Below are 26901 nucleotides of genomic sequence, written 5' to 3'. Positions count from 1 at the left end.
TTTATCACATTACAAAAAATCAGCCACCAACAACTTAACCGGCGGAAAAAGATTTTTTTGAAAAATCCCTAAGCCCCGGGGTCACAATTTCAGAAAAGATCTGACTTTTGGCAATTCACTCAAAAATGCTGCCAAACGCTGGAAAATGCTCCCCTGAAATGTTTGGCTGTCGAAACAGGAGGCTTAGTATCACAGGACAGCAAATCATCCCTCAGCAACTTAACCGGTGGAAAAAGATTTTTTTGAAAAATCCCTAAGTCACAATTTCAGAAAAAATCTGACTTTTGGCAATTCACTCAAAAATGGCGCCAAACGCTTCCAAATGCTTCCCTGAAATGTTTGGCAGTCAAAACAGAATGCTTTTTTTGACAGGACAAGAAATCAGCCCTCAGCAACTTAACCGGCGGAGAAAGATTTTTTTGAAAAATCCCTAAGCCCCGGGGTCACAATTTCAGAAAAAATCTGACTTTTGGCAATTCACTCAAAAATGTTGCCAAACGCTTGCAAATGCTCCCCTGAAAGCTTTGGCGATGGAAATAGAAGGCTTTTTATCACAGGACAAGAAAACAGCCCTCAGCAACTTAACCGGTGGAAAAAGATTTATTTCAAAAAAAACCCTAACCCCCGGGGTCACAATTTCAGAAAAAAATCTGACTTTTGACAATTCACTCAAAAATGGCGCCAAACGCTTGCAAATGCTCCCCTGAAATGTTTGGCTGTCGAAACAGAAGGCTTTTTATCACACGACAAGAAATCAGCCACCAACAACTTAACCGGCGGAAAAAGATTTTTTTGAAATATCCCTAAGCCCCGGGGTCACAATTTCAGAAAAAATCCGACTTTTGGCAATTCACTCAAAAATGGTGCCAAACGCTTCCAAATGCTTCCCTGAAATGTTTGGCAGTCAAAACAGAATGCTTTTTTTTCACAGGACAAGAAATCAGCCCTCAGCAACTTAACCGGCGGAGAAAGATTTTTTTGAAAAATCCCTAAGCCCCGGGGTCACAATTTCAGAAAAAATCTGACTTTTGGCAATTCACTCAAAAATGGCGCCCAACGCTTGCAAATGCTCCCCTGAAATGTTTGGCTGTCGAAACAGGAGGCTTTTTATCACAGGACAGCAAATCAGCCCTCAGCAACTTAACCGGCGGAAAAAGATTTTTTTGAAAAATCCCTAAGCCCCGGGGTCACAATTTCAGAAAAAATCTGACTTTTGGCAATTCACTCAAAAATGGTGCCAAACGCTTGCAAATGTTCCACTGAAATGTTTGGCTGTCAAAACAGAAGGCTTTTTATCACAGGACAAGAAAACAGCCCTCAGCAACTTAACCGGTGGAAAAAGATTTATTTCAAAAAAAACCCTAACCCCCGGGGTCACAATTTCAGAAAAAAATCTGACTTTTGACAATTCACTCAAAAATAGTGCCAAACGCTTGCAAATGCTCCCCTGAAAGCTTTGGCGATGGAAACAGAAGGCTTTTTATCACATTACAAGAAATCAGCCACCAACAACTTAACCGGCGGAAAAAGATTTTTTTGAAAAATCCCTAAGCCCCGGGGTCACAATTTCAGAAAAGATCTGACTTTTGGCAATTCACTCAAAAATGCTGCCAAACGCTGGAAAATGCTCCCCTGAAATGTTTGGCTGTCGAAACAGGAGGCTTATTATCACAGGACAGCAAATCATCCCTCAGCAACTTAACCGGCGGAAAAAGATTTTTTTGAAAAATCCCTAAGTCACAATTTCAGAAAAAATCTGACTTTTGGCAATTCACTCAAAAATGGCGCCAAACGCTTGCAAATGCTCCCCTGAAATGTTTGGCTGTCGAAACAAAAGGCTTTTTATCACAGGACAGCAAATCAGCCCTCAGCAACTTAACCGGCGGAAAAAGATTTTTTTGAAAAATCCCTAAGCCCCGGGGTCACAATTTCAGAAAAAATCTGACTTTTGGCAATTCACTCAAAAATGGTGCCAAACGCTTGCAAATGTTCCACTGAAATGTTTGGCTGTCAAAACAGAAGGCTTTTTATCACAGGACAAGAAAACAGCCCTCAGCAACTTAACCGGTGGAAAAAGATTTATTTCAAAAAAAACCCTAACCCCCGGGGTCACAATTTCAGAAAAAAATCTGACTTTTGACAATTCACTCAAAAATAGTGCCAAATGCTTGCAAATGCTCCCCTGAAAGCTTTGGCGATGGAAACAGAAGGCTTTTTATCACATTACAAGAAATCAGCCACCAACAACTTAACCGGCGGAAAAAGATTTTTTTGAAAAATCCCTAAGCCCCGGGGTCACAATTTCAGAAAAGATCTGACTTTTGGCAATTCACTCAAAAATGCTGCCAAACGCTGGAAAATGCTCCCCTGAAATGTTTGGCTGTCGAAACAGGAGGCTTATTATCACAGGACAGCAAATCATCCCTCAGCATCTTAACCGGCGGAAAAAGATTTTTTTGAAAAATCCCTAAGTCACAATTTCAGAAAAAATCTGACTTTTGGCAATTCACTCAAAAATGGCGCCAAACGCTTGCAAATGCTCCCCTGAAATGTTTGGCTGTCGAAACAAAAGGCTTTTTATCACAGGACAGCAAATCAGCCCTCAGCAACTTAACCGGCGGAAAAAGATTTTTTTGAAAAATCCCTAAGCCCCGGGGTCACAATTTCAGAAAAAATCTGACTTTTGGCAATTCACTCAAAAATGTTGCCAAACGCTGGCAAATGCTCCCCTGAAATGTTTGGCTGTCGAAACAGGAGGCTTTTTTTTCACAGGACAAGAAATCAGCCCTCAGCAACTTAACAGGCGGAAAAAGATTTTTTTGAAAAATCCCCGGGGTCACAATGTCAGAAAAAATCTGACTTTTGGCAATTCACTCAAAAATGTTGCCAAACGCTTGCAAATGCTCCCCTAAAAGCTTTGGCGATGGAAATAGAAGGCTTTTTATCACAGGACAAGAAAACAGCCCTCAGCAACTTAACCGGCGGAAAAAGATTTTTTTGAAAAATCCCTAAGCCCCGGGGTCACAATTTCAGAAAAAATCCGACTTTTGGCAATTCACTCAAAAATGGTGCCAAACGCTTCCAAATGCTTCCCTGAAATGTTTGGCAGTCAAAACAGAATGCTTTTTTTTCACAGGACAAGAAATCAGCCCTCAGCAACTTAACCGGCGGAGAAAGATTTCTTTGAAAAATCCCTAAGCCCCGGGGTCACAATTTCAGAAAAAATCTGACTTTTGGCAATTCACTCAAAAATGGCGCCCAACGCTTGCAAATGCTCCCCTGAAATGTTTGGCTGTCGAAACAGGAGACTTTTTATCACAGGACAGCAAATCAGCCCTCAGCAACTTAACCGGCGGAAAAAGATTTTTTTGAAAAATCCCTAAACCCCGGGGTCACAATTTCAGAAAAAAATCCGACTTTTGGCAATTCACTCAAAAATGCTGCCAAACGCTTGCCAATGCTCCCCTTAAATGTTTGGCAGTCGAAACAGAATGCTTTTTATCACAGGACAAGAAATCAGCCGTCAGGAACTTAACCGGCGGAAAAAGATTTTTTTGAAAAATCCCTTAGCCCCGGGGTCACACTTTCAGAAAAAATCTGGCTTTTGGCAATTCACTCAAAAATGTTGCCTATAGCTTGCAAATGCTCCCCTGAAAGCTTTGGCGATGGAAATAGAAGGCTTTTTATCACAGGACAAGAAAACAGCACTCAGCAACTTAACCGGTGGAAAAAGATTTTTTTGAAAAATCCCTAAGCCCTGGGGTCACAATTTCAGAAAAAATCTGACTTTTGGCAATTCACTCAAAAATGGTGCGAAACGCTTGCAAATGCTCCACTGAAATGTTTGGCTGTCGAAACAGAAGGCTTTTTATCACACGACAAGAAATCAGCCCTCAGCAACTTAACCGGCGGAAAAAGATTTTTTTGAAAATTCCCTAAGCCCCGGGGTCATAATTTCAGAAAAAATCTGACTTTTGGCAATTCACTCAAAAATGCTGCCAAACGCGGGCAAATGCTCCCCTGAAATGTTTGGCAGTCGAAACAGAAGGCTTTTTATCACAGGACAAGAAATCAGCCCTCAGCAACTTAACCGGCGGAAAAAGATTTTTTTGAAAAATCCCTAAGCCCCGGGGTCACAATTTCAGAAAAGATCTGACTTTTGGCAATTCACTCAAAAATGTTGTCAAACCCTTGCAAATGCTCCCCTGAAATGTTTGGCTGTCGAAACAGAAGGCTTTTTATCACAGGACAAGAAATCAGCCCTCAGCAACTTAACCGGCGGAAAAAGATTTTTTTGAAATATCCCTAAGCCCCGGGGTCACAATTTCAGAAAAAATCCGACTTTTGGCAATTCACTCAAAAATGGTGCCAAACGCTTCCAAATGCTTCCCTGAAATGTTTGGCAGTCAAAACAGAATGCTTTTTTTTCACAGGACAAGAAATCAGCCCTCAGCAACTTAACCGGCGGAGAAAGATTTTTTTGAAAAATCCCTAAGCCCCGGGGTCACAATTTCAGAAAAAATCTGACTTTTGGCAATTCACTCAAAAATGGCGCCCAACGCTTGCAAATGCTCCCCTGAAATGTTTGGCTGTCGAAACAGGAGACTTTTTATCACAGGACAGCAAATCAGCCGTCAGGAACTTAACCGGCGGAAAAAGATTTATTTCAAAAAAAACCCTAACCCCCGGGGTCACAATTTCAGAAAAAATCTGACTTTTGACAATTCACTCAAAAATAGTGCCAAACGCTTGCAAATGCTCCCCTGAAAGCTTTGGCGATGGAAACAGAAGGCTTTTTATCACATTACAAGAAATCAGCCACCAACAACTTAACCGGCGGAAAAAGATTTTTTTGAAAAATCCCTAAGCCCCGGGGTCACAATTTCAGAAAAGATCTGACTTTTGGCAATTCACTCAAAAATGCTGCCAAACGCTGGAAAATGCTCCCCTGAAATGTTTGGCTGTCGAAACAGGAGGCTTATTATCACAGGACAGCAAATCATCCCTCAGCAACTTAACCGGCGGAAAAAGATTTTTTTGAAAAATCCCTAAGTCACAATTTCAGAAAAAATCTGACTTTTGGCAATTCACTCAAAAATGGTGCCAAACGCTTGCCAATGCTCCCCTTAAATGTTTGGCTGTCGAAACAGAAGGCTTTTTATCACAGGACACGAAATCAGCCCTCAGCAACTTAACCGGCGGAAAAAGATTTTTTTGAAATATCCCTAAGCCCCGGGGTCACAATTTCAGAAAAAATCCGACTTTTGGCAATTCACTCAAAAATGGTGCCAAACGCTTCCAAATGCTTCCCTGAAATGTTTGGCAGTCAAAACAGAATGCTTTTTTTTCACAGGACAAGAAATCAGCCCTCAGCAACTTAACCGGCGGAGAAAGATTTTTTTGAAAAATCCCTAAGCCCCGGGGTCACAATTTCAGAAAAAATCTGACTTTTGGCAATTCACTCAAAAATGGCGCCCAACGCTTGCAAATGCTCCCCTGAAATGTTTGGCTGTCGAAACAGGAGGCTTTTTATCACAGGACAGCAAATCAGCCCTCAGCAACTTAACCGGCGGAAAAAGATTTTTTTGAAAAATCCCTAAGCCCCGGGGTCACAATTTCAGAAAAAATCTGACTTTTGGCAATTCACTCAAAAATGGTGCCAAACGCTTGCAAATGTTCCACTGAAATGTTTGGCTGTCAAAACAGAAGGCTTTTTATCACAGGACAAGAAAACAGCCCTCAGCAACTTAACCGGTGGAAAAGATTTATTTCAAAAAAAACCCTAACCCCCGGGGTCACAATTTCAGAAAAAAATCTGACTTTTGACAATTCACTCAAAAATAGTGCCAAACGCTTGCAAATGCTCCCCTGAAAGCTTTGGCGATGGAAACAGAAGGCTTTTTATCACATTACAAGAAATCAGCCACCAACAACTTAACCGGCGGAAAAAGATTTTTTTGAAAAATCCCTAAGCCCCGGGGTCACAATTTCAGAAAAGATCTGACTTTTGGCAATTCACTCAAAAATGCTGCCAAACGCTGGAAAATGCTCCCCTGAAATGTTTGGCTGTCGAAACAGGAGGCTTATTATCACAGGACAGCAAATCATCCCTCAGCAACTTAACCGGCGGAAAAAGATTTTTTTGAAAAATCCCTAAGTCACAATTTCAGAAAAAATCTGACTTTTGGCAATTCACTCAAAAATGGCGCCAAACGCTTGCAAATGCTCCCCTGAAATGTTTGGCTGTCGAAACAAAAGGCTTTTTATCACAGGACAGCAAATCAGCCCTCAGCAACTTAACCGGCGGAAAAAGATTTTTTTGAAAAATCCCTAAGCCCCGGGGTCACAATTTCAGAAAAAATCTGACTTTTGGCAATTCACTCAAAAATGGTGCCAAACGCTTGCAAATGTTCCACTGAAATGTTTGGCTGTCAAAACAGAAGGCTTTTTATCACAGGACAAGAAAACAGCCCTCAGCAACTTAACCGGTGGAAAAAGATTTATTTCAAAAAAAACCCTAACCCCCGGGGTCACAATTTCAGAAAAAAATCTGACTTTTGACAATTCACTCAAAAATAGTGCCAAATGCTTGCAAATGCTCCCCTGAAAGCTTTGGCGATGGAAACAGAAGGCTTTTTATCACATTACAAGAAATCAGCCACCAACAACTTAACCGGCGGAAAAAGATTTTTTTGAAAAATCCCTAAGCCCCGGGGTCACAATTTCAGAAAAGATCTGACTTTTGGCAATTCACTCAAAAATGCTGCCAAACGCTGGAAAATGCTCCCCTGAAATGTTTGGCTGTCGAAACAGGAGGCTTATTATCACAGGACAGCAAATCATCCCTCAGCATCTTAACCGGCGGAAAAAGATTTTTTTGAAAAATCCCTAAGTCACAATTTCAGAAAAAATCTGACTTTTGGCAATTCACTCAAAAATGGCGCCAAACGCTTGCAAATGCTCCCCTGAAATGTTTGGCTGTCGAAACAAAAGGCTTTTTATCACAGGACAGCAAATCAGCCCTCAGCAACTTAACCGGCGGAAAAAGATTTTTTTGAAAAATCCCTAAGCCCCGGGGTCACAATTTCAGAAAAAATCTGACTTTTGGCAATTCACTCAAAAATGTTGCCAAACGCTGGCAAATGCTCCCCTGAAATGTTTGGCTGTCGAAACAGGAGGCTTTTTTTTCACAGGACAAGAAATCAGCCCTCAGCAACTTAACAGGCGGAAAAAGATTTTTTTGAAAAATCCCCGGGGTCACAATGTCAGAAAAAATCTGACTTTTGGCAATTCACTCAAAAATGTTGCCAAACGCTTGCAAATGCTCCCCTAAAAGCTTTGGCGATGGAAATAGAAGGCTTTTTATCACAGGACAAGAAAACAGCCCTCAGCAACTTAACCGGAGGAAAAAGATTTTTTTGAAAAATCCCTAAGCCCCGGGGTCACAATTTCAGAAAAAATCCGACTTTTGGCAATTCACTCAAAAATGGTGCCAAACGCTTCCAAATGCTTCCCTGAAATGTTTGGCAGTCAAAACAGAATGCTTTTTTTTCACAGGACAAGAAATCAGCCCTCAGCAACTTAACCGGCGGAGAAAGATTTCTTTGAAAAATCCCTAAGCCCCGGGGTCACAATTTCAGAAAAAATCTGACTTTTGGCAATTCACTCAAAAATGGCGCCCAACGCTTGCAAATGCTCCCCTGAAATGTTTGGCTGTCGAAACAGGAGACTTTTTATCACAGGACAGCAAATCAGCCCTCAGCAACTTAACCGGCGGAAAAAGATTTTTTTGAAAAATCCCTAAACCCCGGGGTCACAATTTCAGAAAAAAATCCGACTTTTGGCAATTCACTCAAAAATGCTGCCAAACGCTTGCCAATGCTCCCCTTAAATGTTTGGCAGTCGAAACAGAATGCTTTTTATCACAGGACAAGAAATCAGCCGTCAGGAACTTAACCGGCGGAAAAAGATTTTTTTGAAAAATCCCTTAGCCCCGGGGTCACACTTTCAGAAAAAATCTGGCTTTTGGCAATTCACTCAAAAATGTTGCCTATAGCTTGCAAATGCTCCCCTGAAAGCTTTGGCGATGGAAATAGAAGGCTTTTTATCACAGAACAAGAAAACAGCACTCAGCAACTTAACCGGTGGAAAAAGATTTTTTTGAAAAATCCCTAAGCCCTGGGGTCACAATTTCAGAAAAAATCTGACTTTTGGCAATTCACTCAAAAATGGTGCGAAACGCTTGCAAATGCTCCACTGAAATGTTTGGCTGTCGAAACAGAAGGCTTTTTATCACACGACAAGAAATCAGCCCTCAGCAACTTAACCGGCGGAAAAAGATTTTTTTGAAAATTCCCTAAGCCCCGGGGTCATAATTTCAGAAAAAATCTGACTTTTGGCAATTCACTCAAAAATGCTGCCAAACGCGGGCAAATGCTCCCCTGAAATGTTTGGCAGTCGAAACAGAAGGCTTTTTATCACAGGACAAGAAATCAGCCCTCAGCAACTTAACCGGCGGAAAAAGATTTTTTTGAAAAATCCCTAAGCCCCGGGGTCACAATTTCAGAAAAGATCTGACTTTTGGCAATTCACTCAAAAATGTTGTCAAACCCTTGCAAATGCTCCCCTGAAATGTTTGGCTGTCGAAACAGAAGGCTTTTTATCACAGGACAAGAAATCAGCCCTCAGCAACTTAACCGGCGGAAAAAGATTTTTTTGAAATATCCCTAAGCCCCGGGGTCACAATTTCAGAAAAAATCCGACTTTTGGCAATTCACTCAAAAATGGTGCCAAACGCTTCCAAATGCTTCCCTGAAATGTTTGGCAGTCAAAACAGAATGCTTTTTTTTCACAGGACAAGAAATCAGCCCTCAGCAACTTAACCGGCGGAGAAAGATTTTTTTGAAAAATCCCTAAGCCCCGGGGTCACAATTTCAGAAAAAATCTGACTTTTGGCAATTCACTCAAAAATGGCGCCCAACGCTTGCAAATGCTCCCCTGAAATGTTTGGCTGTCGAAACAGGAGACTTTTTATCACAGGACAGCAAATCAGCCGTCAGGAACTTAACCGGCGGAAAAAGATTTATTTCAAAAAAAACCCTAACCCCCGGGGTCACAATTTCAGAAAAAAATCTGACTTTTGACAATTCACTCAAAAATAGTGCCAAACGCTTGCAAATGCTCCCCTGAAAGCTTTGGCGATGGAAACAGAAGGCTTTTTATCACATTACAAGAAATCAGCCACCAACAACTTAACCGGCGGAAAAAGATTTTTTTGAAAAATCCCTAAGCCCCGGGGTCACAATTTCAGAAAAGATCTGACTTTTGGCAATTCACTCAAAAATGCTGCCAAACGCTGGAAAATGCTCCCCTGAAATGTTTGGCTGTCGAAACAGGAGGCTTATTATCACAGGACAGCAAATCATCCCTCAGCAACTTAACCGGCGGAAAAAGATTTTTTTGAAAAATCCCTAAGTCACAATTTCAGAAAAAATCAGACTTTTGGCAATTCACTCAAAAATGGTGCCAAACGCTTACAAATGCTCCCCTGAAATGTTTGGCTGTCGAAACAAAAGGCTTTTTATCACAGGACAGCAAATCAGCCCTCAGCAACTTAACCGGCGGAAAAAGATTTTTTTGAAAAATCCCTATGCCCCGGGGTCACAATTTCAGAAAAAATCTGACTTTTGGCAATTCACTCAAAAAGGTTGCCAAACGCTGGCAAATGCTCCCCTGAAATGTTTGGCTGTCGAAACAGGAGGCTTTTTATCACAGGACAAGAAATCAGCCCTCAGCAACTTAACAGACGGAAAAAGATTTTTTTGAAAAATCCCCGGGGTCACAATGTCAGAAAAAATCTGACTTTTGGCAATTCACTCAAAAATGGCGCCAAACGCTTGCAAATGCTCCCCTGAAATGTTTGGCTGTCGAAACAGGAGGCTTTCTATCACAGGACAAGAAATCAGCCCTCAGCAACATAACCGGCAGAAAAAGATTTTTTTGAAAAATCCCTAAGCCCCGGGGTCACAATTTCAGAAAAAATCTGACTTTTGGCAATTCACTCAAAAATGTTGCCAAACGCTTGCAAATGCTCCCCTAAAAGCTTTGGTGATGGAAATAGAAGGCTTTTTATCACAGGACAAGAAAACAGCCCTCAGCAACTTAACCGGTGGAAAAAGATTTATTTCAAAAAAAACCCTAACCCCCGGGGTCACAATTTCAGAAAAAAATCTGACTTTTGACAATTCACTCAAAAATAGTGCCAAACGCTTGCAAATGCTCCCCTGAAAGCTTTGGCGAAGGAAACAGAAGGCTTTTTATCACATTACAAAAAATCAGCCACCAACAACTTAACCGGCGGAAAAAGATTTTTTTGAAAAATCCCTAAGCCCCGGGGTCACAATTTCAGAAAAGATCTGACTTTTGGCAATTCACTCAAAAATGCTGCCAAACGCTGGAAAATGCTCCCCTGAAATGTTTGGCTGTCGAAACAGGAGGCTTAGTATCACAGGACAGCAAATCATCCCTCAGCAACTTAACCGGTGGAAAAAGATTTTTTTGAAAAATCCCTAAGTCACAATTTCAGAAAAAATCTGACTTTTGGCAATTCACTCAAAAATGGCGCCAAACGCTTCCAAATGCTTCCCTGAAATGTTTGGCAGTCAAAACAGAATGCTTTTTTTGACAGGACAAGAAATCAGCCCTCAGCAACTTAACCGGCGGAGAAAGATTTTTTTGAAAAATCCCTAAGCCCCGGGGTCACAATTTCAGAAAAAATCTGACTTTTGGCAATTCACTCAAAAATGTTGCCAAACGCTTGCAAATGCTCCCCTGAAAGCTTTGGCGATGGAAATAGAAGGCTTTTTATCACAGGACAAGAAAACAGCCCTCAGCAACTTAACCGGTGGAAAAAGATTTATTTCAAAAAAAACCCTAACCCCCGGGGTCACAATTTCAGAAAAAAATCTGACTTTTGACAATTCACTCAAAAATGGCGCCAAACGCTTGCAAATGCTCCCCTGAAATGTTTGGCTGTCGAAACAGAAGGCTTTTTATCACACGACAAGAAATCAGCCACCAACAACTTAACCGGCGGAAAAAGATTTTTTTGAAATATCCCTAAGCCCCGGGGTCACAATTTCAGAAAAAATCCGACTTTTGGCAATTCACTCAAAAATGGTGCCAAACGCTTCCAAATGCTTCCCTGAAATGTTTGGCAGTCAAAACAGAATGCTTTTTTTTCACAGGACAAGAAATCAGCCCTCAGCAACTTAACCGGCGGAGAAAGATTTTTTTGAAAAATCCCTAAGCCCCGGGGTCACAATTTCAGAAAAAATCTGACTTTTGGCAATTCACTCAAAAATGGCGACCAACGCTTGCAAATGCTCCCCTGAAATGTTTGGCTGTCGAAACAGGAGGCTTTTTATCACAGGACAGCAAATCAGCCCTCAGCAACTTAACCGGCGGAAAAAGATTTTTTTGAAAAATCCCTAAGCCCCGGGGTCACAATTTCAGAAAAAATCTGACTTTTGGCAATTCACTCAAAAATGGTGCCAAACGCTTGCAAATGTTCCACTGAAATGTTTGGCTGTCAAAACAGAAGGCTTTTTATCACAGGACAAGAAAACAGCCCTCAGCAACTTAACCGGTGGAAAAAGATTTATTTCAAAAAAAACCCTAACCCCCGGGGTCACAATTTCAGAAAAAAATCTGACTTTTGACAATTCACTCAAAAATAGTGCCAAATGCTTGCAAATGCTCCCCTGAAAGCTTTGGCGATGGAAACAGAAGGCTTTTTATCACATTACAAGAAATCAGCCACCAACAACTTAACCGGCGGAAAAAGATTTTTTTGAAAAATCCCTAAGCCCCGGGGTCACAATTTCAGAAAAGATCTGACTTTTGGCAATTCACTCAAAAATGCTGCCAAACGCTGGAAAATGCTCCCCTGAAATGTTTGGCTGTCGAAACAGGAGGCTTATTATCACAGGACAGCAAATCATCCCTCAGCATCTTAACCGGCGGAAAAAGATTTTTTTGAAAAATCCCTAAGTCACAATTTCAGAAAAAATCTGACTTTTGGCAATTCACTCAAAAATGGCGCCAAACGCTTGCAAATGCTCCCCTGAAATGTTTGGCTGTCGAAACAAAAGGCTTTTTATCACAGGACAGCAAATCAGCCCTCAGCAACTTAACCGGCGGAAAAAGATTTTTTTGAAAAATCCCTAAGCCCCGGGGTCACAATTTCAGAAAAAATCTGACTTTTGGCAATTCACTCAAAAATGTTGCCAAACGCTGGCAAATGCTCCCCTGAAATGTTTGGCTGTCGAAACAGGAGGCTTTTTTTTCACAGGACAAGAAATCAGCCCTCAGCAACTTAACAGGCGGAAAAAGATTTTTTTGAAAAATCCCCGGGGTCACAATGTCAGAAAAAATCTGACTTTTGGCAATTCACTCAAAAATGTTGCCAAACGCTTGCAAATGCTCCCCTAAAAGCTTTGGCGATGGAAATAGAAGGCTTTTTATCACAGGACAAGAAAACAGCCCTCAGCAACTTAACCGGCGGAAAAAGATTTTTTTGAAAAATCCCTAAGCCCCGGGGTCACAATTTCAGAAAAAATCCGACTTTTGGCAATTCACTCAAAAATGGTGCCAAACGCTTCCAAATGCTTCCCTGAAATGTTTGGCAGTCAAAACAGAATGCTTTTTTTTCACAGGACAAGAAATCAACCCTCAGCAACTTAACCGGCGGAGAAAGATTTCTTTGAAAAATCCCTAAGCCCCGGGGTCACAATTTCAGAAAAAATCTGACTTTTGGCAATTCACTCAAAAATGGCGCCCAACGCTTGCAAATGCTCCCCTGAAATGTTTGGCTGTCGAAACAGGAGACTTTTTATCACAGGACAGCAAATCAGCCCTCAGCAACTTAACCGGCGGAAAAAGATTTTTTTGAAAAATCCCTAAACCCCGGGGTCACAATTTCAGAAAAAAATCCGACTTTTGGCAATTCACTCAAAAATGCTGCCAAACGCTTGCCAATGCTCCCCTTAAATGTTTGGCAGTCGAAACAGAATGCTTTTTATCACAGGACAAGAAATCAGCCGTCAGGAACTTAACCGGCGGAAAAAGATTTTTTTGAAAAATCCCTTAGCCCCGGGGTCACACTTTCAGAAAAAATCTGGCTTTTGGCAATTCACTCAAAAATGTTGCCTATAGCTTGCAAATGCTCCCCTGAAAGCTTTGGCGATGGAAATAGAAGGCTTTTTATCACAGGACAAGAAAACAGCACTCAGCAACTTAACCGGTGGAAAAAGATTTTTTTGAAAAATCCCTAAGCCCTGGGGTCACAATTTCAGAAAAAATCTGACTTTTGGCAATTCACTCAAAAATGGTGCGAAACGCTTGCAAATGCTGCACTGAAATGTTTGGCTGTCGAAACAGAAGGCTTTTTATCACACGACAAGAAATCAGCCCTCAGCAACTTAACCGGCGGAAAAAGATTTTTTTGAAAATTCCCTAAGCCCCGGGGTCATAATTTCAGAAAAAATCTGACTTTTGGCAATTCACTCAAAAATGCTGCCAAACGCGGGCAAATGCTCCCCTGAAATGTTTGGCAGTCGAAACAGAAGGCTTTTTATCACAGGACAAGAAATTAGCCCTCAGCAACTTAACCGGCGGAAAAAGATTTTTTTGAAAAATCCCTAAGCCCCGGGGTCACAATTTCAGAAAAGATCTGACTTTTGGCAATTCACTCAAAAATGTTGTCAAACCCTTGCAAATGCTCCCCTGAAATGTTTGGCTGTCGAAACAGAAGGCTTTTTATCACAGGACAAGAAATCAGCCCTCAGCAACTTAACCGGCGGAAAAAGATTTTTTTGAAATATCCCTAAGCCCCGGGGTCACAATTTCAGAAAAAATCCGACTTTTGGCAATTCACTCAAAAATGGTGCCAAACGCTTCCAAATGCTTCCCTGAAATGTTTGGCAGTCAAAACAGAATGCTTTTTTTTCACAGGACAAGAAATCAGCCCTCAGCAACTTAACCGGCGGAGAAAGATTTTTTTGAAAAATCCCTAAGCCCCGGGGTCACAATTTCAGAAAAAATCTGACTTTTGGCAATTCACTCAAAAATGGCGCCAAACGCTTGCAAATGCTCCCCTGAAATGTTTGGCTGTCGAAACAAAAGGCTTTTTATCACAGGACAGCAAATCAGCCCTCAGCAACTTAACCGGCGGAAAAAGATTTTTTTGAAAAATCCCTTAGCCCCGGGGTCACAATTTCAGAAAAAATCTGACTTTTGGCAATTCACTCAAAAATGGTGCTAAACGCTGGCAAATGCTGCCCTGAAATGTTTGGCTGTCGAAACAGGAGGCTTTTTATCACAGGACAAGAAATCAGCCCTCAGCAACTTAACAGGCGGAAAAAGATTTTTTTGAAAAATCCCCGGGGTCACAATGTCAGAAAAAATCTGACTTTTGGCAATTCACTCAAAAATGGCGCCAAACGCTTGCAAATGCTCCCCTGAAATGTTTGGCTGTCGAAACAGGAGGCTTTCTATCACAGGACAAGAAATCAGCCCTCAGCAACTTAACCGGCAGAAAAAGATTTTTTTGAAAAATCCCTAAGCCCCGGGGTCACAATTTCAGAAAAAATCTGACTTTTGGCAATTCACTCAAAAATGTTGCCAAACGCTTGCAAATGCTCCCCTAAAAGCTTTGGCGATGGAAATAGAAGGCTTTTTATCACAGGACAAGAAAACAGCCCTCAGCAACTTAACCGGTGGAAAAAGATTTATTTCAAAAAAAACCCTAACCCCCGGGGTCACAATTTCAGAAAAAAATCTGACTTTTGACAATTCACTCAAAAATAGTGCCAAACGCTTGCAAATGCTCCCCTGAAAGCTTTGGCGATGGAAACAGAAGGCTTTTTATCACATTACAAGAAATCAGCCACCAACAACTTAACCGGCGGAAAAAGATTTTTTTGAAAAATCCCTAAGCTCCGGGGTCACGATTTCAGAAAAGATCTGACTTTTGGCAATTCACTAAAAAATGTTGCCAAACGCTGGAAAATGCTCCCCTGAAATGTTTGGCTGTCGAAACAGGAGGCTTATTATCACAACAGCAAATCATCCCTCAGCAACTTAACCGGCGGAAAAAGATTTTTTTGAAAAATCCCTAAGTCACAATTTCAGAAAAAATCTGACTTTTGGCAATTCACTCAAAAATGGCGCCAAACGCTTGCAAATGCTCCCCTGAAATGTTTGGCTGTCGAAACAAAAGGCTTTTTATCACAGGACAGCAAATCAGCCCTCAGCAACTTAACCGGTGGAAAAAGATTTTTTTGAAAAATCCCTAAGCCCCGGGGTCACAATTTCAGAAAAAATCTGACTTTTGGCAATTCACTCAAAAATGGTGCCAAACGCTGGCAAATGCTCCCCTGAAATGTTTGGCTGTCGAAACAGGAGGCTTTTTATCACAGGACAAGAAATCAGCCCTCAGCAACTTAACAGGCGGAAAAAGATTTTTTTGAAAAATCCCCGGGGTCACAATGTCAGAAAAAATCTGACTTTTGGCAATTCACTCAAAAATGGCGCCAAACGCTTGCAAATGCTCCCCTGAAATGTTTGGCTGTCGAAACAGGAGGCTTTTTACCACAGGACAAGAAATCAGCCCTCAGCAACTTAACCGGCAGAAAAAGATTTTTTTGAAAAATCCCTAAGCCCCGGGGTCACAATTTCAGAAAAAATCTGACTTTTGGCAATTCACTCAAAAATGTTGCCAAACGCTTGCAAATGCTCCCCTAAAAGCTTTGGCGATGGAAATAGAAGGCTTTTTATCACAGGACAAGAAAACAGCCCTCAGCAACTTAACCGGCGGAAAAAGATTTTTTTGAAAAATCCCTAAGCCCCGGGGTCACAATTTCAGAAAAAATCCGACTTTTGGCAATTCACTCAAAAATGTTGCCAAACGCTGGAAAATGCTCCCCTGAAATGTTTGGCTGTCGAAACAGGAGGCTTTTTATCACAGGAGAAGAAATCAGCCCTCAGCAACTTAACCGGCGGAAAAAGATTTTTTTGAAAAATCCCTAAGCCCCGGGGTCACAATTTCAGAAAAAAATCCGACTTTTGGCAATTCACTCAAAAATGCTGCCAAACGCTTCCAAATGCTTCCCTGAAATGTTTGGCAGTCAAAACAGAATGCTTTTTTTTCACAGGACAAGAAATCAGCCCTCAGCAACTTAACCGGCGGAGAAAGATTTTTTTGAAAAATCCCTAAGCCCCGGGGTCACAATTTCAGAAAAAATCTGACTTTTGGCAATTCACTCAAAAATGGCGCCAAACGCTTGCAAATGCTCCCCTGAAATGTTTGGCTGTCGAAACAAAAGGCTTTTTATCACAGGACAGCAAATCAGCCCTCAGCAACTTAACCGGCGGAAAAAGATTTTTTTGAAAAATCCCTAAGCCCCGGGGTCACAATTTCAGAAAAAATCTGACTTTTGGCAATTCACTCAAAAATGTTGTCAAACCCTTGCAAATGCTCCCCTGAAATGTTTGGCTGTCGAAACAGAAGGCTTTTTATCACAGGACAAGAAATCAGCCCTCAGCAACTTAACCGGCGGAAAAAGATTTTTTTGAAATATCCCTAAGCCCCGGGGTCACAATTTCAGAAAAAATCCGACTTTTGGCAATTCACTCAAAAATGGTGCCAAACGCTTCCAAATGCTTCCCTGAAATGTTTGGCAGTCAAAACAGAATGCTTTTTTTTCACAGGACAAGAAATCAGCCCTCAGCAACTTAACCGGCGGAGAAAGATTTTTTTGAAAAATCCCTAAGCCCCGGGGTCACAATTTCAGAAAAAATCTGACTTTTGGCAATTCACTCAAAAATGGCGCCAAACGCTTGCAAATGCTCCCCTGAAATGTTTGGCTGTCGAAACAAAAGGCTTTTTATCACAGGACAGCAAATCAGCCCTCAGCAACTTAACCGGCGGAAAAAGATTTTTTTGAAAAATCCCTAAGCCCCGGGGTCACAATTTCAGAAAAAATCTGACTTTTGGCAATTCACTCAAAAATGTTGCCAAACGCTTGCAAATGCTCCCCTAAAAGCTTTGGCGATGGAAATAGAAGGCTTTTTATCACAGGACAAGAAAACAGCCCTCAGCAACTTAACCGGCGGAAAAAGATTTTTTTGAAATATCCCTAAGCCCCGGGGTCACAATTTCAGAAAAAATCTGACTTTTGGCAATTCACTCAAAAATGGTGCTAAACGCTGGCAAATGCTCCCCTGAAATGTTTGGCTGTCGAAACAGGAGGCTTTTTATCACAGGACAAGAAATCAGCCCTCAGCAACTTAACAGGCGGAAAAAGATTTTTTTGAAAAATCCCCGGGGTCACAATGTCAGAAAAAATCTGACTTTTGGCAATTCACTCAAAAATGGCGCCAAACGCTTGCAAATGCTCCCCTGAAATGTTTGGCTCTCGAAACAGGAGGCTTTCTATCACAGGACAAGAAATCAGCCCTCAGCAACTTAACCGGCAGAAAAAGATTTTTTTGAAAAATCCCTAAGCCCCGGGGTCACAATTTCAGAAAAAATCTGACTTTTGGCAATTCACTCAAAAATGTTGCCAAACGCTTGCAAATGCTCCCCTAAAAGCTTTGGCGATGGAAATAGAAGGCTTTTTATCACAGGACAAGAAAACAGCCCTCAGCAACTTAACCGGTGGAAAAAGATTTATTTCAAAAAAAACCCTAACCCCCGGGGTCACAATTTCAGAAAAAAATCTGACTTTTGACAATTCACTCAAAAATAGTGCCAAACGCTTGCAAATGCTCCCCTGAAAGCTTTGGCGATGGAAACAGAAGGCTTTTTATCACATTACAAGAAATCAGCCACCAACAACTTAACCGGCGGAAAAAGATTTTTTTGAAAAATCCCTAAGCTCCGGGGTCACGATTTCAGAAAAGATCTGACTTTTGGCAATTCACTAAAAAATGTTGCCAAACGCTGGAAAATGCTCCCCTGAAATGTTTGGCTGTCGAAACAGGAGGCTTATTATCACAACAGCAAATCATCCCTCAGCAACTTAACCGGCGGAAAAAGATTTTTTTGAAAAATCCCTAAGTCACAATTTCAGAAAAAATCTGACTTTTGGCAATTCACTCAAAAATGGCGCCAAACGCTTGCAAATGCTCCCCTGAAATGTTTGGCTGTCGAAACAAAAGGCTTTTTATCACAGGACAGCAAATCAGCCCTCAGCAACTTAACCGGTGGAAAAAGATTTTTTTGAAAAATCCCTAAGCCCCGGGGTCACAATTTCAGAAAAAATCTGACTTTTGGCAATTCACTCAAAAATGGTGCCAAACGCTGGCAAATGCTCCCCTGAAATGTTTGGCTGTCGAAACAGGAGGCTTTTTATCACAGGACAAGAAATCAGCCCTCAGCAACTTAACAGGCGGAAAAAGATTTTTTTGAAAAATCCCCGGGGTCACAATGTCAGAAAAAATCTGACTTTTGGCAATTCACTCAAAAATGGCGCCAAACGCTTGCAAATGCTCCCCTGAAATGTTTGGCTGTCGAAACAGGAGGCTTTTTACCACAGGACAAGAAATCAGCCCTCAGCAACTTAACCGGCAGAAAAAGATTTTTTTGAAAAATCCCTAAGCCCCGGGGTCACAATTTCAGAAAAAATCTGACTTTTGGCAATTCACTCAAAAATGTTGCCAAACGCTTGCAAATGCTCCCCTAAAAGCTTTGGCGATGGAAATAGAAGGCTTTTTATCACAGGACAAGAAAACAGCCCTCAGCAACTTAACCGGCGGAAAAAGATTTTTTTGAAAAATCCCTAAGCCCCGGGGTCACAATTTCAGAAAAAATCCGACTTTTGGCAATTCACTCAAAAATTTTGCCAAACGCTGGAAAATGCTCCCCTGAAATGTTTGGCTGTCGAAACAGGAGGCTTTTTATCACAGGAGAAGAAATCAGCCCTCAGCAACTTAACCGGCGGAAAAAGATTTTTTTGAAAAATCCCTAAGCCCCGGGGTCACAATTTCAGAAAAAAATCCGACTTTTGGCAATTCACTCAAAAATGCTGCCAAACGCTTCCAAATGCTTCCCTGAAATGTTTGGCAGTCAAAACAGAATGCTTTTTTTTCACAGGACAAGAAATCAGCCCTCAGCAACTTAACCGGCGGAGAAAGATTTTTTTGAAAAATCCCTAAGCCCCGGGGTCACAATTTCAGAAAAAATCTGACTTTTGGCAATTCACTCAAAAATGGCGCCAAACGCTTGCAAATGCTCCCCTGAAATGTTTGGCTGTCGAAACAAAAGGCTTTTTATCACAGGACAGCAAATCAGCCCTCAGCAACTTAACCGGCGGAAAAAGATTTTTTTGAAAAATCCCTAAGCCCCGGGGTCACAATTTCAGAAAAAATCTGACTTTTGGCAATTCACTCAAAAATGTTGTCAAACCCTTGCAAATGCTCCCCTGAAATGTTTGGCTGTCGAAACAGAAGGCTTTTTATCACAGGACAAGAAATCAGCCCTCAGCAACTTAACCGGCGGAAAAAGATTTTTTTGAAATATCCCTAAGCCCCGGGGTCACAATTTCAGAAAAAATCCGACTTTTGGCAATTCACTCAAAAATGGTGCCAAACGCTTCCAAATGCTTCCCTGAAATGTTTGGCAGTCAAAACAGAATGCTTTTTTTTCACAGGACAAGAAATCAGCCCTCAGCAACTTAACCGGCGGAGAAAGATTTTTTTGAAAAATCCCTAAGCCCCGGGGTCACAATTTCAGAAAAAATCTGACTTTTGGCAATTCACTCAAAAATGGCGCCAAACGCTTGCAAATGCTCCCCTGAAATGTTTGGCTGTCGAAACAAAAGGCTTTTTATCACAGGACAGCAAATCAGCCCTCAGCAACTTAACCGGCGGAAAAAGATTTTTTTGAAAAATCCCTTAGCCCCGGGGTCACAATTTCAGAAAAAATCTGACTTTTGGCAATTCACTCAAAAATGGTGCTAAACGCTGGCAAATGCTCCCCTGAAATGTTTGGCTGTCGAAACAGGAGGCTTTTTATCATAGGACAAGAAATCAGCCCTCAGCAACTTAACAGGCGGAAAAAGATTTTTTTGAAAAATCCCCGGGGTCACAATGTCAGAAAAAATCTGACTTTTGGCAATTCACTCAAAAATGGCGCCAAACGCTTGCAAATGCTCCCCTGAAATGTTTGGCTGTCGAAACAGGAGGCTTTCTATCACAGGACAAGAAATCAGCCCTCAGCAACTTAACCGGCAGAAAAAGATTTTTTTGAAAAATCCCTAAGCCCCGGGGTCACAATTTCAGAAAAAATCTGACTTTTGGCAATTCACTCAAAAATGTTGCCAAACGCTTGCAAATGCTCCCCTAAAAGCTTTGGCGATGGAAATAGAAGGCTTTTTATCACAGGACAAGAAATCAGCCCTCAGCAACTTAACCGGCGGAGAAAGATTTTTTTGAAAAATCCCTAAGCCCCGGGGTCACAATTTCAGAAAAAATCTGACTTTTGGCAATTCACTCAAAAATGGCGCCAAACGCTTGCAAATGCTCCCCTGAAATGTTTGGCTGTCGAAACAAAAGGCTTTTTATCACAGGACAGCAAATCAGCCCTCAGCAACTTAACCGGCGGAAAAAGATTTTTTTGAAAAATCCCTAAGCCCCGGGGTCACAATTTCAGAAAAAATCTGACTTTTGGCAATTCACTCAAAAATGTTGTCAAACCCTTGCAAATGCTCCCCTGAAATGTTTGGCTGTCGAAACAGAAGGCTTTTTATCACAGGACAAGAAATCAGCCCTCAGCAACTTAACCGGCGGAAAAAGATTTTTTTGAAATATCCCTAAGCCCCGGGGTCACAATTTCAGAAAAAATCCGACTTTTGGCAATTCACTCAAAAATGGTGCCAAACGCTTCCAAATGCTTCCCTGAAATGTTTGGCAGTCAAAACAGAATGCTTTTTTTTCACAGGACAAGAAATCAGCCCTCAGCAACTTAACCGGCGGAGAAAGATTTTTTTGAAAAATCCCTAAGCCCCGGGGTCACAATTTCAGAAAAAATCTGACTTTTGGCAATTCACTCAAAAATGGCGCCAAACGCTTGCAAATGCTCCCCTGAAATGTTTGGCTGTCGAAACAAAAGGCTTTTTATCACAGGACAGCAAATCAGCCCTCAGCAACTTAACCGGCGGAAAAAGATTTTTTTGAAAAATCCCTTAGCCCCGGGGTCACAATTTCAGAAAAAATCTGACTTTTGGCAAGTCACTCAAAAATGGTGCTAAACGCTGGCAAATGCTCCCCTGAAATGTTTGGCTGTCGAAACAGGAGGCTTTTTATCACAGGACAAGAAATCAGCCCTCAGCAACTTAACAGGCGGAAAAAGATTTTTTTGAAAAATCCCCGGGGTCACAATGTCAGAAAAAATCTGACATTTGGCAATTCACTCAAAAATGGCGCCAAACGCTTGCAAATGCTCCCCTGAAATGTTTGGCTGTCGAAACAGGAGGCTTTCTATCACAGGACAAGAAATCAGCCCTCAGCAACTTAACCGGCAGAAAAAGATTTTTTTGAAAAATCCCTAAGCCCCGGGGTCACAATTTCAGAAAAAATCTGACTTTTGGCAATTCACTCAAAAATGTTGCCAAACGCTTGCAAATGCTCCCCTAAAAGCTTTGGCGATGGAAATAGAAGGCTTTTTATCACAGGACAAGAAAACAGCCCTCAGCAACTTAACCGGTGGAAAAAGATTTATTTCAAAAAAAACCCTAACCCCCGGGGTCACAATTTCAGAAAAAAATCTGACTTTTGACAATTCACTCAAAAATAGTGCCAAACGCTTGCAAATGCTCCCCTGAAAGCTTTGGCGATGGAAACAGAAGGCTTTTTATCACATTACAAGAAATCAGCCACCAACAACTTAACCGGCGGAAAAAGATTTTTTTGAAAAATCCCTAAGCTCCGGGGTCACGATTTCAGAAAAGATCTGACTTTTGGCAATTCACTAAAAAATGTTGCCAAACGCTGGAAAATGCTCCCCTGAAATGTTTGGCTGTCGAAACAGGAGGCTTATTATCACAACAGCAAATCATCCCTCAGCAACTTAACCGGCGGAAAAAGATTTTTTTGAAAAATCCCTAAGTCACAATGTCAGAAAAAATCTGACTTTTGGCAATTCACTCAAAAATGGCGCCAAACGCTTGCAAATGCTCCCCTGAAATGTTTGGCTGTCGAAACAGGAGGCTTTTTACCACAGGACAAGAAATCAGCCCTCAGCAACTTAACCGGCAGAAAAAGATTTTTTTGAAAAATCCCTAAGCCCCGGGGTCACAATTTCAGAAAAAATCTGACTTTTGGCAATTCACTCAAAAATGTTGTCAAACCCTTGCAAATGCTCCCCTGAAATGTTTGGCTGTCGAAACAGAAGGCTTTTTATCACAGGACAAGAAATCAGCCCTCAGCAACTTAACCGGCGGAAAAAGATTTTTTTGAAATATCCCTAAGCCCCGGGGTCACAATTTCAGAAAAAATCCGACTTTTGGCAATTCACTCAAAAATGGTGCCAAACGCTTCCAAATGCTTCCCTGAAATGTTTGGCAGTCAAAACAGAATGCTTTTTTTTCACAGGACAAGAAATCAGCCCTCAGCAACTTAACCGGCGGAGAAAGATTTTTTTGAAAAATCCCTAAGCCCCGGGGTCACAATTTCAGAAAAAATCTGACTTTTGGCAATTCACTCAAAAATGGCGCCAAACGCTTGCAAATGCTCCCCTGAAATGTTTGGCTGTCGAAACAAAAGGCTTTTTATCACAGGACAGCAAATCAGCCCTCAGCAACTTAACCGGCGGAAAAAGATTTTTTTGAAAAATCCCTTAGCCCCGGGGTCACAATTTCAGAAAAAATCTGACTTTTGGCAATTCACTCAAAAATGGTGCTAAACGCTGGCAAATGCTCCCCTGAAATGTTTGGCTGTCGAAACAGGAGGCTTTTTATCATAGGACAAGAAATCAGCCCTCAGCAACTTAACAGGCGGAAAAAGATTTTTTTGAAAAATCCCCGGGGTCACAATGTCAGAAAAAATCTGACTTTTGGCAATTCACTCAAAAATGGCGCCAAACGCTTGCAAATGCTCCCCTGAAATGTTTGGCTGTCGAAACAGGAGGCTTTCTATCACAGGACAAGAAATCAGCCCTCAGCAACTTAACCGGCAGAAAAAGATTTTTTTGAAAAATCCCTAAGCCCCGGGGTCACAATTTCAGAAAAAATCTGACTTTTGGCAATTCACTCAAAAATGTTGCCAAACGCTTGCAAATGCTCCCCTAAAAGCTTTGGCGATGGAAATAGAAGGCTTTTTATCACAGGACAAGAAATCAGCCCTCAGCAACTTAACCGGCGGAGAAAGATTTTTTTGAAAAATCCCTAAGCCCCGGGGTCACAATTTCAGAAAAAATCTGACTTTTGGCAATTCACTCAAAAATGGCGCCAAACGCTTGCAAATGCTCCCCTGAAATGTTTGGCTGTCGAAACAAAAGGCTTTTTATCACAGGACAGCAAATCAGCCCTCAGCAACTTAACCGGCGGAAAAAGATTTTTTTGAAAAATCCCTAAGCCCCGGGGTCACAATTTCAGAAAAAATCTGACTTTTGGCAATTCACTCAAAAATGTTGTCAAACCCTTGCAAATGCTCCCCTGAAATGTTTGGCTGTCGAAACAGAAGGCTTTTTATCACAGGACAAGAAATCAGCCCTCAGCAACTTAACAGGCGGAAAAAGATTTTTTTGAAATATCCCTAAGCCCCGGGGTCACAATTTCAGAAAAAATCCGACTTTTGGCAATTCACTCAAAAATGGTGCCAAACGCTTCCAAATGCTTCCCTGAAATGTTTGGCAGTCAAAACAGAATGCTTTTTTTTCACAGGACAAGAAATCAGCCCTCAGCAACTTAACCGGCGGAGAAAGATTTTTTTGAAAAATCCCTAAGCCCCGGGGTCACAATTTCAGAAAAAATCTGACTTTTGGCAATTCACTCAAAAATGGCGCCAAACGCTTGCAAATGCTCCCCTGAAATGTTTGGCTGTCGAAACAAAAGGCTTTTTATCACAGGACAGCAAATCAGCCCTCAGCAACTTAACCGGCGGAAAAAGATTTTTTTGAAAAATCCCTTAGCCCCGGGGTCACAATTTCAGAAAAAATCTGACTTTTGGCAATTCACTCAAAAATGGTGCTAAACGCTGGCAAATGCTCCCCTGAAATGTTTGGCTGTCGAAACAGGAGGCTTTTTATCACAGGACAAGAAATCAGCCCTCAGCAACTTAACAGGCGGAAAAAGATTTTTTTGAAAAATCCCCGGGGTCACAATGTCAGAAAAAATCTGACATTTGGCAATTCACTCAAAAATGGCGCCAAACGCTTGCAAATGCTCCCCTGAAATGTTTGGCTGTCGAAACAGGAGGCTTTCTATCACAGGACAAGAAATCAGCCCTCAGCAACTTAACCGGCAGAAAAAGATTTTTTTGAAAAATCCCTAAGCCCCGGGGTCACAATTTCAGAAAAAATCTGACTTTTGGCAATTCACTCAAAAATGTTGCCAAACGCTTGCAAATGCTCCCCTAAAAGCTTTGGCGATGGAAATAGAAGGCTTTTTATCACAGGACAAGAAAACAGCCCTCAGCAACTTAACCGGTGGAAAAAGATTTATTTCAAAAAAAACCCTAACCCCCGGGGTCACAATTTCAGAAAAAAATCTGACTTTTGACAATTCACTCAAAAATAGTGCCAAACGCTTGCAAATGCTCCCCTGAAAGCTTTGGCGATGGAAACAGAAGGCTTTTTATCACATTACAAGAAATCAGCCACCAACAACTTAACCGGCGGAAAAAGATTTTTTTGAAAAATCCCTAAGCTCCGGGGTCACGATTTCAGAAAAGATCTGACTTTTGGCAATTCACTAAAAAATGTTGCCAAACGCTGGAAAATGCTCCCCTGAAATGTTTGGCTGTCGAAACAGGAGGCTTATTATCACAACAGCAAATCATCCCTCAGCAACTTAACCGGCGGAAAAAGATTTTTTTGAAAAATCCCTAAGTCACAATTTCAGAAAAAATCTGACTTTTGGCAATTCACTCAAAAATGGCGCCAAACGCTTGCAAATGCTCCCCTGAAATGTTTGGCTGTCGAAACAAAAGGCTTTTTATCACAGGACAGCAAATCAGCCCTCAGCAACTTAACCGGTGGAAAAAGATTTTTTTGAAAAATCCCTAAGCCCCGGGGTCACAATTTCAGAAAAAATCTGACTTTTGGCAATTCACTCAAAAATGGTGCCAAACGCTTGCAAATGCTCCCCTGAAATGTTTGGCTGTCGAAACAGGAGGCTTTTTATCACAGGACAAGAAATCAGCCCTCAGCAACTTAACAGGCGGAAAAAGATTTTTTTGAAAAATCCCCGGGGTCACAATGTCAGAAAAAATCTGACTTTTGGCAATTCACTCAAAAATGGCGCCAAACGCTTGCAAATGCTCCCCTGAAATGTTTGGCTGTCGAAACAGGAGGCTTTTTACCACAGGACAAGAAATCAGCCCTCAGCAACTTAACCGGCAGAAAAAGATTTTTTTGAAAAATCCCTAAGCCCCGGGGTCACAATTTCAGAAAAAATCTGACTTTTGGCAATTCACTCAAAAATGTTGCCAAACGCTTGCAAATGCTCCCCTAAAAGCTTTGGCGATGGAAATAGAAGGCTTTTTATCACAGGACAAGAAAACAGCCCTCAGCAACTTAACCGGCGGAAAAAGATTTTTTTGAAAAATCCCTAAGCCCCGGGGTCACAATTTCAGAAAAAATCCGACTTTTGGCAATTCACTCAAAAATGTTGCCAAACGCTGGAAAATGCTCCCCTGAAATGTTTGGCTGTCGAAACAGGAGGCTTTTTATCACAGGAGAAGAAATCAGCCCTCAGCAACTTAACCGGCGGAAAAAGATTTTTTTGAAAAATCCCTAAGCCCCGGGGTCACAATTTCAGAAAAAAATCCGACTTTTGGCAATTCACTCAAAAATGCTGCCAAACGCTTGCCAATGCTCCCCTTAAATGTTTGGCAGTCGAAACAGAATGCTTTTTATCACAGGACAAGAAATCAGCCGTCAGGAACTTAACCGGCGGAAAAAGATTTTTTTGAAAAATCCCTGAGCCCCGGGGTCACACTTTCAGAAAAAATCTGGCTTTTGGCAATTCACTCAAAAATGTTGCCTATAGCTTGCAAATGCTCCCCTGAAAGCTTTGGCGATGGAAATAGAAGGCTTTTTATCACAGGACAAGAAAACAGCACTCAGCAACTTAACCGGTGGAAAAAGATTTTTTTGAAAAATCCCTAAGCCCTGGGGTCACAATTTCAGAAAAAATCTGACTTTTGGCAATTCACTCAAAAATGGTGCGAAACGCTTGCAAATGCTCCACTGAAATGTTTGGCTGTCGAAACAGAAGGCTTTTTATCACACGACAAGAAATCAGCCCTCAGCAACTTAACCGGCGGAAAAAGATTTTTTTGAAAATTCCCTAAGCCCCGGGGTCATAATTTCAGAAAAAATCTGACATTTGGCAATTCACTCAAAAATGGTGCCAAACGCGGGCAAATGCTCCCCTGAAATGTTTGGCAGTCGAAACAGAAGGCTTTTTATCACACGACAAGAAATCAGCCACCAACAACTTAACCGGCGGAAAAAGATTTTTTTGAAAAATCCCTAAGCCCCGGGGTCACAATTTCAGAAAAGATCTGACTTTTGGCAATTCACTTAAAAATGCTGCCAAACGCTGGAAAATGCTCCCCTGAAATGTTTGGCTGTCGAAACAGGAGGCTTAGTATCACAGGACAGCAAATCATCCCTCA

This window comes from Podarcis melisellensis (assembly GCF_964234715.1).
Source record: "Podarcis melisellensis genome assembly, chromosome: 13".
NCBI lineage: Eukaryota > Metazoa > Chordata > Lepidosauria > Squamata > Lacertidae > Podarcis > Podarcis melisellensis.
The sequence above is the reverse complement of the archived record's forward strand: the minus strand, read 5'-3'. Positions refer to the sequence as shown.